Source organism: Amblyraja radiata, chromosome 28 (assembly GCF_010909765.2).
Source record: "Amblyraja radiata isolate CabotCenter1 chromosome 28, sAmbRad1.1.pri, whole genome shotgun sequence".
NCBI lineage: Eukaryota > Metazoa > Chordata > Chondrichthyes > Rajiformes > Rajidae > Amblyraja > Amblyraja radiata.
The window spans coordinates 35888412-35894775 of record NC_045983.1 but is presented as its reverse complement, the minus strand read 5'-3'; positions in this window follow the sequence as shown (position 1 = coordinate 35894775).

The window sequence follows — 6364 nt, the reverse complement described above, 5'->3', positions numbered from 1 at the left end:
GAGGATTTCAGTATAGGATTAGAGAGGTTCTTCTACAGTTGTATAGGGCTCTGGTAAGACCACATCTGGAGTATTGTGTACAGTTTTGGTCTCCTAATTTGAGGAAGGACATCCTTGTGATTGAGGCAGTGCAGCATAGGTTCACGAGATTGATCCCTGGGATGGTGGGACTGTCATATGAGGAAAGATTGAAAAGACTAGGCTTGTATTAACTGGAGTTTAGAAGGATGAGGGGAATTCTTATAGAAACATATAAAATTATAAAAGGACTGAACAAGCTAGATGCAGGAAAAATGTTCCCAATGTTGGGCGAGTCCAGAACCAGGGGCCACAGTCTTAGAATAAAGGGGAGGCCATTTAAGACTGAGGTGAGAAAAAAACATTTTTCACCCCGAGAGTTGTAAATTTGTGGAATTCCCTGCCACAGAGGGCAGTGGAGGCCAAATCACTGGATGGATTTAAGAGAGAGTTAGATAGAGCTTTAGTGGAGTCAAGGGATATGGGGAGAAGGTAGGTACGGGTTATTGATTGGGGACGATCAGCCATGATCACAATGAATAGAGGTGCTGGCTCGAAGGGCCGAATGGCCTCCTCCTGCACTATTTTCTATGTTTCTATGTTAAAGAGCGCCCTTTAATTCTGAGGCTGTGACTTCTGGTCCTAGACTCTCCCACCAATGGAAACATCCTCTCCACATCCACTCTATCTATGCCTTTCATTATTCGGTAAGTTTCAATGAGGTTCTCCCTCATTCTTCTAAACTCCAACGAGTACAGGCCCAGTGCCAACAAAAGCTCATCATATGTTAACCCACTCGTTCCTGGGAATCATTCTTGTAAACCTCCTCTAGACTGGACTGGACTGGACTGGATTGGACTGGACTTCTGACAGAGTAGCTTCCTTCAGTACGGGCGGCATGGTGGTGCAGCGGTAGAGTTGCTGCCTCACAGCGCCAGAGGCCCAGGTTCGATTCCGACCTACGGGTGCTGCCTGTACGAAGTTTGTACGTTCTCCTCGTGACCGCGTGGGTTTTCTCCAGGTGCTTCGGTTTCCTCCCACACTCCAAAGACGTGCAGGTTTGTAGGTTAATTGGCTTGGGGTATGTGTGAATTGTCCCTCGTGTATGTAGGATAGTGTTGGTGCGCGGGGATCGCTGGTCAGAGTGAACTCGGTGGGCCGAAGGGCCTTTTTCCACGCTCTTAATTAAACTAAACTAAAGATCTTTAGGCACAGTTTGTCTTACATTTGCATGCAGTTCCCAGAGTCTCGGTAAAGATCTGTGCTGAAGAATGATGTTGCCCTGTGTCTCCGGGCCAGTTGTGGTCTTCCACAGAGTGTAAATCCATGCTTGTAGACATAGTCAATATTGAGCAGTGTGCAGAGTTAAATAGTTCATTATCACTAACACATGTTAACTTTGCTCTCCACAAAGAGCACAGGACAGGATCAATATTATTTCACCTGACCAACCATAGCGGCTCTCAGCGTATTGATCCGGTCTGTAACGGTGAGAGGGGGTGCAGCTTGTTCACTTTGCCAACATGCTTGTTGACTGTGTGTGCGTTTGTGGTCAGTATGCTTGTGTGTGCGTGTGTATGCATGTGTGTGAGTGTGTATGCATGTGTGTGAGTGTGTATGCGTATGTGTGAGTGTGTATGCATGTGTGTGAGTGTGTGTGAGTATGTATGCATGTGTGCGCACGTGTGTGAGTGTGTATGCGTGTGTGTGAGTGTGTATGCGTGTGTGTGAGTGTGTATGCATGTGTGTGAGTGTGTGTGTATGTATGCATGTGTGTGCACGTGTGTGCGTGTGCATGCGTGTGTGCATGTGCATCTACGTCTTATGTGTGTCATAGAGTCACAGAGTGATACAGCGTGGAAACAGCCCCTTCAGCCCAACTTGCCCACACCGGCCAACATGTCCCATCTACACTAGTGCCACCTGCCTGCGTTTGGCCCATATCCCCCCAAACCTGTCCTATCCATGTATGTGCAAAAGTCTGAAGAAGGGTTTCGGCCCGAAATGTTGCCTATTTCCTTAGCTCCATAGATGCTGCCGCACCCGCTGAGTTTCTCCAGCACTTTTGTCTACCTATCCATGTACGTGCAGGTTTGTAGGTTAATTGGAATTGTATAATTGTAAATTGTTCCTAGTATGTGAGATAGTGTTAATGTGCGGGGATCGCTGGTTTCCGCGCTGTATCTCTAAACTAAACTAAAATCAGTTGCTGAAATCTCAGAAGACTGCAGACAGGGAGAGGTACGGTGTGGGAACTTGGGGTACTGGTACTCTGCTTTTAATCAGCTGCTGCAGCATCCAGTCTGAAAGACATCTTTGAATCATGAGCAAGTTAACATGGAACTTCAAATGATCTCCAATTTGGTTAACAAGATCATGCCATTTAATTCCAAATTACCAATCTTGCAATTGTAGCTTTACTGGAGTTGCCTCCAGGCACAAGCTCATCAGTGGACGATTTACTCATTACTCATTAACCCCTTAATGGCTGCACTGGCAGTGTGGTGTATGACATGGGATTATCATCACAACCAAAGATCTTAGAGCAGAGCTCCGCTATAAGATCTTTGATCACAACTGCCCAGCCCTGCTTTGTGAAGCTCTCTGTATGAATGTCATTGTTCTGTCTGGGACATCTGACAATAAAACGCTCTTGGCTCTTGGTCTTGTCTCAAGGGAGAGGACTGAAGAGCAATCGTGGACTCACCCGTGACAAAAGGCATTTCCACGGTTGGATACAAACACAAAGTGCTGGAGTAACTCAGCGGGTCAGGCAGCATCTGTGGAGAACATGGATAGGTGACGTTGCGGGTCGGGGAGGTGCAGGTAACTGGAGAAATGTCCATGTCAGCAGCAGTGAAGATGTGCGGGGGAGAGTTGGGGGGGGGGGGGGGGGGGGGGGGGGGTGGAGGGTCACGGGGGAATCGGATTGGTCCACAGGAGGAATAATTCAAAGCTCTGAGCAAAGAGACTATGAGAAGTGCTCAACTAGGAGCTGGCACAGATTAGATGGGCTGAATGGCCTTCCACAGTGCTGTAACTATCCATTGACTCTGGGTTGATCTGTGATAAATATTACGTACACATGTAACGATATTTACAACGTTGTCCCAAAATCCATTAAACTCTCTGTTGGTAAGTTGTGCTGAATGCAGAAGCCAGCAGATTCACCCGCTCCCCAGAGAGGTCTGGTCCCCAGCACTGGACACTGGGCTACAGAGTGGACACTGGCACTGGGTTACAGAGTGGACACTGGCACTAGGCTACAGAGTGGACACTGGGCTACAGAGTGGACATTGGGCACTGGCACTGGGTTACAGTGGACACTGGCACTGGGCTACAGAGTGGACACTGGGCACTGGCACTGGGTTACAGAGTGGACACTGGGCTACAGAGTGGACACTGGGCTACAGAGTGGACACTGGGCCACAGAGTGGACACTGGGCTACAGAGTGGACACTGGGCTACAGAGTGGACACTGGGCTACAGAGTGGACACTGGGCTACAGAGTGGACACTGGGCTACAGAGTGGACACTGGGCCACAGAGTGGACACTGGGCCACAGAGTGGACACTGGGCTACAGAGTGGACACTGGGCTACAGAGTGGACACTGGGCCACAGAGTGGACACTGGGCTACAGAGTGGACATTGGGCACTGGCACTGGGTTACAGAGTGGACACTGGCACTGGGCTACAGAGTGGACACTAGGCACTGGCACTGGGTTACAGAGTGGACACTGGCACTGGGCTACAGAGTGGACACTGGGCACTGGCACTGGGTTACAGAGTGGACACTGGGCTACAGAGTGGACACTGGGCCACAGAGTGGACACTGGGCCACAGAGTGGACACTGGGCTACAGAGTGGACACTGGGCCACAGAGTGGACACTGGGCCACAGAGTGGACACTGGGCTACAGAGTGGACACTGGGCTACAGAGTGGACACTGGGCTACAGAGTGGACACTGGGCCACAGAGTGGACACTGGGCCACAGAGTGGACACTGGGCTACAGAGTGGACACTGGGCTACAGAGTGGACACTGGGCTACAGAGTGGACACTGGGCTACAGAGTGGACATTGGGCACTGGCACTGGGTTACAGAGTGGACACTGGGCCACAGAGTGGACACTGGGCCACAGAGTGGACACTGGGCTACAGAGTGGACATTGGGCACTGGCACTGGGTTACAGAGTGGACACTGGGCTACAGAGTGGACACTGGGCCACAGAGTGGACACTGGGCTACAGAGTGGACATTGGGCACTGGCACTGGGTTACAGAGTGGACACTGGCACTGGGCTACAGAGTGGACATTGGGCACTGGCACTGGGTTACAGAGTGGACACTGGGCCACAGAGTGGACACTGGGCCACAGAGTGGACACTGGGCTACAGAGTGGACACTGGGCTACAGAGTGGACACTGGGCCACAGAGTGGACACTGGGCTACAGAGTGGACACTGGGCTACAGAGTGGACACTGGGCTACAGAGTGGACACTGGGCTACAGAGTGGACACTGGGCCACAGACTGGACACTGGGCCACAGAGTGGACACTGGGCCACAGAGTGGACACTGGGCTACAGAGTGGACACTGGGCCACAGAGTGGACACTGGGCCACAGAGTGGACACTGGGCTACAGAGTGGACACTGGGCTACAGAGTGGACACTGGGCTACAGAGTGGACACTGGGCTACAGAGTGGACACTGGGCTACAGAGTGGACACTGGGCCACAGAGTGGACACTGGGCTACAGAGTGGACACTGGGCTACAGAGTGGACACTGGGCTACAGAGTGGACACTGGCACTGGGCTGGAGACTGTGCATCCGCTCCACCTAAAGAGGCTTAGCCAACCCGCCTGAGCTGACACACACTGACCGCCTGAACACAAGTGACACCAAGGTTGCGCTCGGCGGCATTTGGTTTAGGGTCAGAGCCGCCATCACGTTCCTGTTCTTTAACCTCAGAGTCATAGAGTGAAACAGCACGGAAAGAGGCCCTTCAGCCCCACACCGACCAACATGCCCCATCTACACTAGTCTGCGTTTGGCCCATATCCCTGTAAACCTGCCCTATCCATGTACCTGTCCAAATGTTTCTTAAACGTTGGGATAGTCCCAGCATCAACTACCTCCTCTGGCAGCTTGTTCTATACACCCGCCACCCTTTGTGAAATAGGTTCCCCTCAGCTTCCTATTAAATCTTTTCCCCTTCACCTTAAACCAGCATCTGCTGTTCCTCGATTCTCCTACTCTGGACAAGAGACTCTGCATCTACCCGATCTATTCCTCTCATGATTTTATACACCTCTATAAGATCGCCCCTCATCCTCCTGCACTCCAGAGCATAGAGACCTTCCTCTACAATGAAACTCATGAGCACCGACCGACTGACTGCTTGATAATCTGTCTTGAGTTTCTGCAAGGCTGGCGTTGGAATGGTTGATGACTGATTAGCTTTTGTGCCGTTTCATCTTCCCCCCAGGGTGCCTGAAATGCTAAATTCAATTTTAATTAAATATTCCAGTGTAATTGAATTTGAGCCCAGTTTAGTCACATCACAGACAAACATAGGGCTGTAGATTAACCCTTGCCCACCTCCATGGAGCTGAATCTTTGATGAGCAGTTCCCTGTGGAGATAAGCAAACAACACAGGCAAACAGATCTATACTGACAGCACAGAGTGCTGGAGTAACTCAGCGGGTCAGGCAGCATCTGTGGAGAACATGGATAGGTGACGTTTCACAGAGTGCTGGAGTAACTCAGCGGGTCAGGCAGCATCTGTGGAGAACATGGATAGGTGACGTTTCACAGAGTGCTGGAGTAACTCAGCGGGTCAGGCAGCATCTGTGGAGAACATGGATAGGTGACGTTTCACAGAGTGCTGGAGTAACTCAGCGGGTCAGGCAGCACCTGTGGAGAACATGGATAGGTGACGTTTCACAGAGTGCTGGAGTAACTCAGCGGGTCAGGCAGCATCTCAAAGGGTTCGAAGGTCAGTTTATTGTCACGTGTACCACTTGAGGGACAGTGAAACTCGGATTACCATACAGCCATACTAAAAATAGCAACAAGACACACAACTACATAAAAGTTAGCATAAACATCCGCCACAGCAGATTCCCCACATTCCCCACTGTGATGGAAGGCAATAAAGTCCAATCTCCTTCCATCTTTATTCTCCCGTGGTCGGGGGAGTCAAACCATCCATGTCGGGGTGGTGGAAGCTCCTGCAGTTGGAGCTCCCGAACTCGGTCCCTAACCAGGGACCGTCAGCTCCACGATGGTAAGTCCGCAGGCTCCCACGGTTGGAGCTCCCGAAGTCGGTCCTCAGCTAGAGGCC